The sequence below is a fragment of the Barbatula barbatula genome, assembly GCF_947034865.1.
Source record: "Barbatula barbatula genome assembly, chromosome: 19".
Lineage (NCBI taxonomy): Eukaryota > Metazoa > Chordata > Actinopteri > Cypriniformes > Nemacheilidae > Barbatula > Barbatula barbatula.
In genome coordinates this window covers 2,432,264-2,446,656 of record NC_136782.1, presented here as the reverse complement: position 1 = coordinate 2,446,656, position 14,393 = coordinate 2,432,264, and positions in this window count along the sequence as shown.

Sequence of the window (14,393 nt, the reverse complement as noted above, 5' to 3'; positions counted from 1 at the left end):
ATTCTAACAGCTCAATTAGAGCATTTTAGTAATGAACAGTGTTCTTTGTCAAAACTGACATTCTCATCATCCACTGATGAACTGTTTCACAAAATGCAGTTTTCAGCTCAGAAAGCTTGTTTCTGACATTCTAACAGCTCAATCAGAGCATTTTAGTAATGAAGAGTGTTCTTTGTCAAAACTGACATTCTCATCATCCACTGATGCACTTTGTCACAAAATGCAGTTTCCAGCTCAGAAAGCTTGTTTCTGACATTCTAAAAGCTCAATTAGAGCATTTTAGTAATGAACAGTGTTCTTTGTCAATACTGACATTCTCATCATCCACTGATGCACTTTGTCACAAAATGCAGTTTTCAGCTCAGAAAGCTTGTTTCTGACATTCTAACAGCTCAATTAGAGCATTTTAGTAATGAAAAGTGTTCTTTGTCAAAACTGACATTCTCATCATCCACTGATGCACTTTGTCACAAAATGCAGTTTCTAGCTCAGAAAGCTTGTTTCTGACATTCTAACAGCTCAGTTAGAGCATTTTAATAATGAACAGTGTTCTTTGTCAATACTGACATTCTCATCATCCACTGATGCACTTTGTCACAAAATGTAGTTTTCAGCTCAGAAAGCTTGTTTCTGACATTCTAACACCTCAATCAGAGCATTTTAGTAATGAACAGTGTTCTTTGTCAAAACTGACATTCTCATCATCCATTGATGAACTGTGTCACAAAATGCAGTTTTCAGCTCAGCAAGCTTGTTTCTGACATTCTAACAGCTCAATTAGAGCATTTTAGTAATGAACAGTGTTCTTTGTCAAAACTGACATTCTCATCATCCTCTGATGGACATTGTCACAAAATGACTTTTTTAGCCCAGAAAGCTTGTTTCTCTCATTCTAACAGCTCAATCAGAGCATTTTAGTATGAAGAGTGTTCTTTGTCAAAACTGACATTCTCATCATCCACTGATGCACTCTGTCACAAAATGCAGTTTTCAGCTCAGAAAGCTTGTTTCTGACATTCTAACAGCTCAATTAGAGCATTTTAGTAATGGACAGTGTTCTTTGTCAAAACTGACATTCTCATCATCCACTGATGAACTGTGTCACAAAATGCAGTTTTCAGCTCAGAAATCTTGTTTCTGACATTCTAACAGCTCAATGAGAGCATTTTAGTAATGAACAGTGTTCTTTGTCAAAACTGACATTCTCATCATCCACTGATGCACTCAGTCACAAAATGCAGTTTTCAGCTCAGAAAGCTTGTTTCTGACATCTAACAGCTCAATTAGAGCATTTTAGTTATGAACAGTGTTCTTTGTCAAAACTGACATTCTCATCATCCACTGATGAACTGTTTCACAAAATGCAGTTTTCAGCTCAGAAAGCTTGTTTCTGACATTCTAACAGCTCAATCAGAGCATTTTAGTAATGAAGAGTGTTCTTTGTCAAAACTGACATTCTCATCATCCACTGATGCACTTTGTCACAAAATGCAGTTTCCAGCTCAGAAAGCTTGTTTCTGACATTCTAAAAGCTCAATTAGAGCATTTTAGTAATGAACAGTGTTCTTTGTCAATACTGACATTCTCATCATCCACTGATGCACTCTGTCACAAAATGCAGTTTTCAGCTCAGAAAGCTTGTTTCTGACATTCTAACAGCTCAATTAGAGCATTTTAGTAATGAACAGTGTTCTTTGTCAAAACTGACATTCTCATCATCCACTGATGCACTTTGTCACAAAATGCAGTTTCCAGCTCAGAAAGCTTGTTTCTGACATTCTAAAAGCTCAATTAGAGCATTTTAGTAATGAACAATGTTCTTTGTCAATACTGACATTCTCATCATCCACTGATGCACTTTGTCACAAAATGCAGTTTTCAGCTCAGAAAGCTTGTTTCTGACATTCTAACAGCTCAATTAGAACATTTCAGTAATGAACAGTGTTCTTTGTCAATACTGACATTCTCATCATCCACTGATGCACTTTGTCACAAAATGTAGTTCTCAGCTCAGAAAGCTTGTTTCTGACATTCTAAAAGCTCAATTAGAGCATTTTAGTAATGAACAGTGTTCTTTGTCAATACTGACATTCTCATCATCCACTGATGCACTTTGTCACAAAATGCAGTTTTCAGCTCAGAAAGCTTGTTTCTGAGATTCTAACAGCTCAATTAGAGCATTTCAGTAATGAACAGTGTTCTTTGTCAAAACTGACATTCTCATCATCTACTGATGAACTGTGTCACAAAATGCAGTTTTCAGCTCAGAAAGCTTTTTTCTGAAATTCTAACAGCTCAATTAGAGCATTTTAGCAATGAACAGTGTTCTTTGTCAAAACTGACATTCTCATCATCCACTGATGCACTCTGTCACAAAATGCAGTTTTCAGATCAGAAAGCTTGTTTCTGACATTCTAACAGCTCAATTAGAGCATTTTAGTAATGAACAGTGTTCTTTGTCAAAACTGACATTCTCATCATCCACTGATGAACTGTTTCACAAAATGCAGTTTTCAGCTCAGAAAGCTTGTTTCTGACATTCTAACAGCTCAATCAGAGCATTTTAGTAATGAACAGTGTTCTTTGTCAAAACTGACATTCTCATCATCCACTGATGCACTCTGTCACAAAATGCAGTTTTCAGATCAGAAAGCTTGTTTCTGACATTCTAACAGCTCAATTAGAGCATTTTAGTAATGAACAGTGTTCTTTGTCAAAACTGACATTCTCATCATCCACTGATGAACTGTTTCACAAAATGCAGTTTTCAGCTCAGAAAGCTTGTTTCTGACATTCTAACAGCTCAATCAGAGCATTTTAGTAATGAAGAGTGTTCTTTGTCAAAACTGACATTCTCATCATCCACTGATGCACTTTGTCACAAAATGCAGTTTCCAGCTCAGAAAGCTTGTTTCTGACATTCTAAAAGCTCAATTAGAGCATTTTAGTAATGAACAATGTTCTTTGTCAATACTGACATTCTCATCATCCACTGATGCACTTTGTCACAAAATGCAGTTTTCAGCTCAGAAAGCTTGTTTCTGACATTCTAACAGCTCAATTAGAACATTTCAGTAATGAACAGTGTTCTTTGTCAAAACTGAGTTTCTCATCATCCTCTGATGGACATTGTCACAAAATACATTTTTTAGCCCAGAAAGCTTGTTTCTGTCATTCTAACAGCTCAATTAGAGCATTTTAGTAATGAACAGTGTTCTTTGTCAAAACTGACATTCTCATCATCCACTGATGCACTTTGTCACAAAATGTAGTTCTCAGCTCAGAAAGCTTGTTTCTGACATTCTAAAAGCTCAATTAGAGCATTTTAGTAATGAACAGTGTTCTTTGTCAATACTGACATTCTCATCATCCACTGATGCACTTTGTCACAAAATGCAGTTTTCAGCTCAGAAAGCTTGTTTCTGAGATTCAAACAGCTCAATTAGAGCATTTCAGTAATGAACAGTGTTCTTTGTCAAAACTGACATTCTCATCATCTACTGATGAACTGTGTCACAAAATGCAGTTTTCAGCTCAGAAAGCTTGTTTCTGAAATTCTAACAGCTCAATTAGAGCATTTTAGCAATGAACAGTGTTCTTTGTCAAAACTGACATTCTCATCATCCTCTGATGGACATTGTCACAAAATTATTTTTTTAGCCCAGGAAGCTTGTTTCTGTCATTCTAACAGCTCAATCAGAGCATTTTAGTAATGAAGAGTGTTCTTTGTCAAAACTGACATTCTCATCATCCACTGATGCACTGTGTCACAAAATGCAGTTTTCAGCTCAGAAAGCTTGTTTCTGACATTCTAACAGCTCAATTAGAGCATTTCAGTAATGAACAGTGTTCTTTGTCAAAACTGACATTCTCATCATCCACTGATGCACTCTGTCACAAAATGCAGTTTTCAGCTCAGAAAGCTTGTTTCTGACATTCTAACAGCTCAATTAGAGCATTTTAGTAATGAACAGTGTTCTTTGTCAAAACTGACATTCTCATCATCCACTGATGAACTGTTTCACAAAATGCAGTTTTCAGCTCAGAAAGCTTGTTTCTGACATTCTAACAGCTCAATCAGAGCATTTTAGTAATGAAGAGTGTTCTTTGTCAAAACTGACATTCTCATCATCCACTGATGCACTTTGTCACAAAATGCAGTTTCCAGCTCAGAAAGCTTGTTTCTGACATTCTAAAAGCTCAATTAGAGCATTTTAGTAATGAACAGTGTTCTTTGTCAATACTGACATTCTCATCATCCACTGATGCACTTTGTCACAAAATGCAGTTTTCAGCTCAGAAAGCTTGTTTCTGACATTCTAACAGCTCAATTAGAGCATTTTAGTAATGAAAAGTGTTCTTTGTCAAAACTGACATTCTCATCATCCACTGATGCACTTTGTCACAAAATGTAGTTCTCAGCTCAGAAAGCTTGTTTCTGACATTCTAACAGCTCAATTAGAGCATTTCAGTAATGAACAGTGTTCTTTGTCAAAACTGACATTCTCATCATCTACTGATGAACTGTGTCACAAAATGCAGTTTTCAGCTCAGCAAGCTTGTTTCTGACATTCTAACAGCTCACTTAGAGCATTTTTGTAATGAACAGTGTTCTTTGTCAAAACTGACATTGTCATCATCCTCTGATGGACATTGTCACAAAATGTTTTTTTTAGCCCAGAAAGCTTGTTTCTGTCATTCTAACAGCTCAATCAGAGCATTTTAGTAATGAAGAGTGTTCTTTGTCAAAACTGACATTCTCATCATCCACTGATGCACTCTGTCACAAAATGCAGTTTTCAGCTCAGAAAGCTTGTTTCTGACATTCTAACAGCTCAATTAGAGCATTTTAGTAATGAACAGTGTTCTTTGTCAAAACTGACATTCTCATCATCCACTGATGCACTCTGTCACAAAATGCAGTTTTCAGCTCAGAAAGCTTGTTTCTGACATTCTAACAGTTCAATTAGAGCATTTTAGTAATGAACAGTGTTCTTTCTCAAAACTGACATTCTCATCATCCACTGATGCACTTTGTCACAAAATGCAGTTTTCAGCTCAGAAAGCTTGTTTCTGACATTCTAACAGCTCAATTAGAAAATTTTAGTAATGAACAGTGTTCTTTGTCAAAACTGACATTCTCATCATCCACTGATGCACTTTTTCAAAAAATGTAGTTCTCAGCTCAGAAATCTTGTTTCTGACATTCTAACAGCTCAATTAGAGCATTTCAGTAATGTACGGTGTTCTTTGTCAAAACTGACATTCTCATCATCCACTGATGCACTGTGTCACAAAATGCAGTTTTCAGCTCAGAAAGCTTGTTTCTGACATTCTAACAGCTCAATTAGAGCATTTTAGTAATGAACAGTGTTCTTTGTCAAAACTGACATTCTCATCATCCACTGATGAACTGTTTCACAAAATGCAGTTTTCAGCTCAGAAAGCTTGTTTCTGACATTCTAACAGCTCAATCAGAGCATTTTAGTAATGAAGAGTGTTCTTTGTCAAAACTGACATTCTCATCATCCACTGATGCACTTTGTCACAAAATGCAGTTTCCAGCTCAGAAAGCTTGTTTCTGACATTCTAAAAGCTCAATTAGAGCATTTTAGTAATGAACAGTGTTCTTTGTCAATACTGACATTCTCATCATCCACTGATGCACTCTGTCACAAAATGCAGTTTTCAGCTCAGAAAGCTTGTTTCTGACATTCTAACAGCTCAATTAGAGCATTTCAGTAATGAACAGTGTTCTTTGTCAAAACTGACATTCTCATCATCCACTGATGCACTCTGTCACAAAATGCAGTTTTCAGCTCAGAAAGCTTGTTTCTGACATTCTAACAGCTCAATTAGAGCATTTTAGTAATGAAGAGTGTTCTTTGTCAAAACTGACATTCTCATCATCCACTGATGCACTTTGTCACAAAATGCAGTTTCCAGCTCAGAAAGCTTGTTTCTGACATTCTAAAAGCTCAATTAGAGCATTTTAGTAATGAACAATGTTCTTTGTCAATACTGACATTCTCATCATCCACTGATGCACTTTGTCACAAAATGCAGTTTTCAGCTCAGAAAGCTTGTTTCTGACATTCTAACAGCTCAATTAGAACATTTCAGTAATGAACAGTGTTCTTTGTCAAAACTGAGTTTCTCATCATCCTCTGATGGACATTGTCACAAAATGCATTTTTTAGCCCAGAAAGCTTGTTTCTGTCATTCTAACAGCTCAATTAGAGCATTTTAGTAATGAACAGTGTTCTTTGTCAAAACTGACATTCTCATCATCCACTGATGCACTTTGTCACAAAATGTAGTTCTCAGCTCAGAAAGCTTGTTTCTGACATTCTAAAAGCTCAATTAGAGCATTTTAGTAATGAACAGTGTTCTTTGTCAATACTGACATTCTCATCATCCACTGATGCACTTTGTCACAAAATGCAGTTTTCAGCTCAGAAAGCTTGTTTCTGAGATTCTAACAGCTCAATTAGAGCATTTCAGTAATGAACAGTGTTCTTTGTCAAAACTGACATTCTCATCATCTACTGATGAACTGTGTCACAAAATGCAGTTTTCAGCTCAGAAAGCTTGTTTCTGAAATTCTAACAGCTCAATTAGAGCATTTTAGCAATGAACAGTGTTCTTTGTCACAAAATTATTTTTTTAGCCCAGGAAGCTTGTTTCTGTCATTCTAACAGCTCAATCAGAGCATTTTAGTAATGAAGAGTGTTCTTTGTCAAAACTGACATTCTCATCATCCACTGATGCACTGTGTCACAAAATGCAGTTTTCAGCTCAGAAAGCTTGTTTCTGACATTCTAACAGCTCAATTAGAGCATTTTAGTAATGAACAGTGTTCTTTGTCAAAACTGACATTCTCATCATCCACTGATGAACTGTTTCACAAAATGCAGTTTTCAGCTCAGAAAGCTTGTTTCTGACATTCTAACAGCTCAATCAGAGCATTTTAGTAATGAACAGTGTTCTTTGTCAAAACTGACATTCTCATCATCCACTGATGCACTTTGTCACAAAATGCAGTTTTCAGCTCAGAAAGCTTGTTTCTGACATTCTAACAGCTCAATTAGAACATTTCAGTAATGAACAGTGTTCTTTGTCAAAACTGAGTTTCTCATCATCCACTGATGCACTTTGTCACAAAATGCAGTTTCCAGCTCAGAAAGCTTGTTTCTGACATTCTAAAAGCTCAATTAGAGCATTTTAGTAATGAACAGTGTTCTTTGTCAATACTGACATTCTCATCATCCACTGATGCACTCTGTCACAAAATGCAGTTTTCAGCTCAGAAAGCTTGTTTCTGACATTCTAACAGCTCAATTAGAGCATTTCAGTAATGAACAGTGTTCTTTGTCAAAACTGACATTCTCATCATCTACTGATGAACTGTGTCACAAAATGCAGTTTTCAGCTCAGCAAGCTTGTTTCTGACATTCTAACAGCTCACTTAGAGCATTTTTGAAATGAACAGTGTTCTTTGTCAAAACTGACATTGTCATCATCCTCTGATGGACATTGTCACAAAATGATTTTTTTAGCCCAGAAAGCTTGTTTCTGTCATTCTAACAGCTCAATCAGAGCATTTTAGTAATGAAGAGTGTTCTTTGTCAAAACTGACATTCTCATCATCCACTGATGCACTCTGTCACAAAATGCAGTTTTCAGCTCAGAAAGCTTGTTTCTGACATTCTAACAGCTCAATTAGAGCATTTTAGTAATGAACAGTGTTCTTTGTCAAAACTGACATTCTCATCATCCACTGATGAACTGTGTCACAAAATGCAGTTTTCAGCTCAGCAAGCTTATTTCTGACATTCTAACAGCTCAATTAGAGCATTTTAGTAATGAACAGTGTTCTTTGTCAAAACTGACATTCTCATCATCCTCTGATGGACATTGTCACAAAATGATTTTTTTAACCCAGGAAGCTTGTTTCTGTCATTCTAACAGCTCAATTAGAGCATTTTAGTAATGAACAGTGTTCTTTGTCAATACTGACATTCTCATCATCCACTGATGCACTCTGTCACAAAATGCAGTTTTCAGCTCAGAAAGCTTGTTTCTGACATTCTAACAGCTCAATTAGAGCATTTCAGTAATGAACAGTGTTCTTTGTCAAAACTGACATTCTCATCATCCACTGATGCACTCTGTCACAAAATGCAGTTTTCAGCTCAGAAAGCTTGTTTCTGACATTCTAACAGCTCAATTAGAGCATTTTAGTAATGAACAGTGTTCTTTGTCAAAACTGACATTCTCATCATCCACTGATGAACTGTTTCACAAAATGCAGTTTTCAGCTCAGAAAGCTTGTTTCTGACATTCTAACAGCTCAATCAGAGCATTTTAGTAATGAAGAGTGTTCTTTGTCAAAACTGACATTCTCATCATCCACTGATGCACTTTGTCACAAAATGTAGTTCTCAGCTCAGAAAGCTTGTTTCTGACATTCTAAAAGCTCAATTAGAGCATTTTAGTAATGAACAATGTTCTTTGTCAATACTGACATTCTCATCATCCACTGATGCACTTTGTCACAAAATGCAGTTTTCAGCTCAGAAAGCTTGTTTCTGACATTCTAACAGCTCAATTAGAACATTTCAGTAATGAACAGTGTTCTTTGTCAAAACTGAGTTTCTCATCATCCTCTGATGGACATTGTCACAAAATGCATTTTTTAGCCCAGAAAGCTTGTTTCTGTCATTCTAACAGCTCAATTAGAGCATTTTAGTAATGAACAGTGTTCTTTGTCAAAACTGACATTCTCATCATCCACTGATGCACTTTGTCACAAAATGTAGTTCTCAGCTCAGAAAGCTTGTTTCTGACATTCTAAAAGCTCAATTAGAGCATTTTAGTAATGAACAGTGTTCTTTGTCAATACTGACATTCTCATCATCCACTGATGCACTTTGTCACAAAATGCAGTTTTCAGCTCAGAAAGCTTGTTTCTGAGATTCTAACAGCTCAATTAGAGCATTTCAGTAATGAACAGTGTTCTTTGTCAAAACTAACATTCTCATCATCTACTGATGAACTGTGTCACAAAATGCAGTTTTCAGCTCAGAAAGCTTGTTTCTGAAATTCTAACAGCTCAATTAGAGCATTTTAGTAATGAACAGTGTTCTTTGTCAAAACTGACATTCTCATCATCCTCTGATGGACATTGTCACAAAATTATTTTTTTAGCCCAGGAAGCTTGTTTCTGTCATTCTAACAGCTCAATCAGAGCATTTTAGTAATGAAGAGTGTTCTTTGTCAAAACTGACATTCTCATCATCCACTGATGCACTGTGTCACAAAATGCAGTTTTCAGCTCAGAAAGCTTGTTTCTGACATTCTAACAGCTCAATTAGAGCATTTCAGTAATGAACAGTGTTCTTTGTCAAAACTGACATTCTCATCATCTACTGATGAACTGTGTCACAAAATGCAGTTTTCAGCTCAGCAAGCTTGTTTCTGACATTCTAACAGCTCACTTAGAGCATTTTTGAAATGAACAGTGTTCTTTGTCAAAACTGACATTGTCATCATCCTCTGATGGACATTGTCACAAAATGATTTTTTTAGCCCAGAAAGCTTGTTTCTGTCATTCTAACAGCTCAATCAGAGCATTTTAGTAATGAAGAGTGTTCTTTGTCAAAACTGACATTCTCATCATCCACTGATGCACTCTGTCACAAAATGCAGTTTTCAGCTCAGAAAGCTTGTTTCTGACATTCTAACAGCTCAATTAGAGCATTTTAGTAATGAACAGTGTTCTTTGTCAAAACTGACATTCTCATCATCCACTGATGAACTGTGTCACAAAATGCAGTTTTCAGCTCAGCAAGCTTATTTCTGACATTCTAACAGCTCAATTAGAGCATTTTAGTAATGAACAGTGTTCTTTGTCAAAACTGACATTCTCATCATCCTCTGATGGACATTGTCACAAAATGATTTTTTTAACCCAGGAAGCTTGTTTCTGTCATTCTAACAGCTCAATTAGAGCATTTTAGTAATGAACAGTGTTCTTTGTCAATACTGACATTCTCATCATCCACTGATGCACTCTGTCACAAAATGCAGTTTTCAGCTCAGAAAGCTTGTTTCTGACATTCTAACAGCTCAATTAGAGCATTTCAGTAATGAACAGTGTTCTTTGTCAAAACTGACATTCTCATCATCCACTGATGCACTCTGTCACAAAATGCAGTTTTCAGCTCAGAAAGCTTGTTTCTGACATTCTAACAGCTCAATTAGAGCATTTTAGTAATGAACAGTGTTCTTTGTCAAAACTGACATTCTCATCATCCACTGATGAACTGTTTCACAAAATGCAGTTTTCAGCTCAGAAAGCTTGTTTCTGACATTCTAACAGCTCAATCAGAGCATTTTAGTAATGAAGAGTGTTCTTTGTCAAAACTGACATTCTCATCATCCACTGATGCACTTTGTCACAAAATGTAGTTCTCAGCTCAGAAAGCTTGTTTCTGACATTCTAAAAGCTCAATTAGAGCATTTTAGTAATGAACAATGTTCTTTGTCAATACTGACATTCTCATCATCCACTGATGCACTTTGTCACAAAATGCAGTTTTCAGCTCAGAAAGCTTGTTTCTGACATTCTAACAGCTCAATTAGAACATTTCAGTAATGAACAGTGTTCTTTGTCAAAACTGAGTTTCTCATCATCCTCTGATGGACATTGTCACAAAATGCATTTTTTAGCCCAGAAAGCTTGTTTCTGTCATTCTAACAGCTCAATTAGAGCATTTTAGTAATGAACAGTGTTCTTTGTCAAAACTGACATTCTCATCATCCACTGATGCACTTTGTCACAAAATGTAGTTCTCAGCTCAGAAAGCTTGTTTCTGACATTCTAAAAGCTCAATTAGAGCATTTTAGTAATGAACAGTGTTCTTTGTCAATACTGACATTCTCATCATCCACTGATGCACTTTGTCACAAAATGCAGTTTTCAGCTCAGAAAGCTTGTTTCTGAGATTCTAACAGCTCAATTAGAGCATTTCAGTAATGAACAGTGTTCTTTGTCAAAACTAACATTCTCATCATCTACTGATGAACTGTGTCACAAAATGCAGTTTTCAGCTCAGAAAGCTTGTTTCTGAAATTCTAACAGCTCAATTAGAGCATTTTAGTAATGAACAGTGTTCTTTGTCAAAACTGACATTCTCATCATCCTCTGATGGACATTGTCACAAAATTATTTTTTTAGCCCAGGAAGCTTGTTTCTGTCATTCTAACAGCTCAATCAGAGCATTTTAGTAATGAAGAGTGTTCTTTGTCAAAACTGACATTCTCATCATCCACTGATGCACTGTGTCACAAAATGCAGTTTTCAGCTCAGAAAGCTTGTTTCTGACATTCTAACAGCTCAATTAGAGCATTTTAGTAATGAACAGTGTTCTTTGTCAAAACTGACATTCTCATCATCCACTGATGAACTGTTTCACAAAATGCAGTTTTCAGCTCAGAAAGCTTGTTTCTGACATTCTAACAGCTCAATCAGATCATTTTAGTAATGAAGAGTGTTCTTTGTCAAAACTGACATTCTCATCATCCACTGATGCACTGTGTCACAAAATGCAGTTTTCAGCTCAGAAAGCTTGTTTCTGACATTCTAACAGCTCAATTAGAGCATTTTAGTAATGAACAGTGTTCTTTGTCAAAACTGACATTCTCATCATCCACTGATGAACTGTTTCACAAAATGCAGTTTTCAGCTCAGAAAGCTTGTTTCTGACATTCTAACAGCTCAATCAGATCATTTTAGTAATGAAGAGTGTTCTTTGTCAAAACTGACATTCTCATCATCCACTGATGCACTTTGTCACAAAATGCAGTTTCCAGCTCAGAAAGCTTGTTTCTGACATTCTAAAAGCTCAATTAGAGCATTTTAGTAATGAACAGTGTTCTTTGTCAATACTGACATTCTCATCATCCACTGATGCACTTTGTCACAAAATGCAGTTTTCAGCTCAGAAAGCTTGTTTCTGAGATTCTAACAGCTCAATTAGAGCATTTCAGTAATGAACAGTGTTCTTTGTCAAAACTGACATTCTCATCATCTACTGATGAACTGTGTCACAAAATGCAGTTTTCAGCTCAGAAAGCTTGTTTCTGACATTCTAACAGCTCAATTAGAGCATTTTAGCAATGAACAGTGTTCTTTGTCAAAACTGACATTCTCATCATCCTATGATGGACATTGTCACAAAATTATTTTTTTAGCCCAGGAAGCTTGTTTCTGTCATTCTAACAGCTCAATCAGAGCATTTTAGTAATGAAGAGTGTTCTTTGTCAAAACTGACATTCTCATCATCCACTGATGCACTGTGTCACAAAATGCAGTTTTCAGCTCAGAAAGCTTGTTTCTGACATTCTAACAGCTCAATTAGAGCATTTTAGTAATGAACAGTGTTCTTTGTCAAAACTGACATTCTCATCATCCACTGATGAACTGTTTCACAAAATGCAGTTTTCAGCTCAGAAAGCTTGTTTCTGACATTCTAACAGCTCAATCAGAGCATTTTAGTAATGAAGAGTGTTCTTTGTCAAAACTGACATTCTCATCATCCACTGATGCACTTTGTCACAAAATGCAGTTTCCAGCTCAGAAAGCTTGTTTCTGACATTCTAAAAGCTCAATTAGAGCATTTTAGTAATGAACAGTGTTCTTTGTCAATACTGACATTCTCATCATCCACTGATGCACTTTGTCACAAAATGCAGTTTGCAGCTCAGAAAATTGTTTCTGACATTCTAACGGCTCAAATAGAGCATTTTAGTAATGAACAGTGTTCTTTGTCAAAACTGACATTCTCATCATCCACTGATGCACTTTGTCACAAAATGCAGTTTCCAGGTCAGAAAGCTTGTTTCTGACATTCTAAAAGCTCAATTAGAGCATTTTAGTAATGAACAGTGTTCTTTGTCAATACTGACATTCTCATCATCCACTGATGCACTTTGTCACAAAATGCAGTTTTCAGCTCAGAAAGCTTGTTTCTGACATTCTAACAGCTCAATTAGAACATTTCAGTAATGAACAGTGTTCTTTGTCAAAACTGAGTTTCTCATCATCCTCTGATGGACATTGTCACAAAATGCATTTTTTAGCCCAGAAAGCTTGTTTCTGTCATTCTAACAGCTCAATTAGAGCATTTTAGTAATGAACAGTGTTCTTTGTCAAAACTGACATTCTCATCATCCACTGATGCACTTTGTCACAAAATGTAGTTCTCAGCTCAGAAAGCTTGTTTCTGACATTCTAAAAGCTCAATTAGAGCATTTTAGTAATGAACAGTGTTCTTTGTCAAAACTGACATTCTCATCATCTACTGATGAACTGTGTCACAAAATGCAGTTTTCAGCTCAGAAAGCTTGTTTCTGACATTCTAACAGCTCAATTAGAGCATTTTAGCAATGAACAGTGTTCTTTGTCAAAACTGACATTCTCATCATCCTCTGATGGACATTGTCACAAAATTATTTTTTTAGCCCAGGAAGCTTGTTTCTGTCATTCTAACAGCTCAATCAGAGCATTTTAGTAATGAAGAGTGTTCTTTGTCAAAACTGACATTCTCATCATCCACTGATGCACTGTGTCACAAAATGCAGTTTTCAGCTCAGAAAGCTTGTTTCTGACATTCTAACAGCTCAATTAGAGCATTTTAGTAATGAACAGTGTTCTTTGTCAAAACTGACATTCTCATCATCCACTGATGAACTGTTTCACAAAATGCAGTTTTCAGCTCAGAAAGCTTGTTTCTGACATTCTAACAGCTCAATCAGAGCATTTTAGTAATGAAGAGTGTTCTTTGTCAAAACTGACATTCTCATCATCCACTGATGCACTTTGTCACAAAATGCAGTTTCCAGCTCAGAAAGCTTGTTTCTGACATTCTAAAAGCTCAATTAGAGCATTTTAGTAATGAACAGTGTTCTTTGTCAATACTGACATTCTCATCATCCACTGATGCACTCTGTCACAAAATGCAGTTTTCAGCTCAGAAAGCTTGTTTCTGACATTCTAACAGCTCAATTAGAGCATTTCAGTAATGAACAGTGTTCTTTGTCAAAACTGAGATTCTCATCATCCACTGATGCACTCTGTCACAAAATGCAGTTTTCAGCTCAGAAAGCTTGTTTCTGACATTCTAACAGCTCAATTAGAGCATTTTAGTAATGAACAGTGTTCTTTGTCAAAACTGACATTCTCATCATCCACTGATGAACTGTTTCACAAAATGCAGTTTTCAGCTCAGAAAGCTTGTTTCTGACATTCTAACAGCTCAATCAGAGCATTTTAGTAATGAAGAGTGTTCTTTGTCAAAACTGACATTCTCATCATCCACTGATGCACT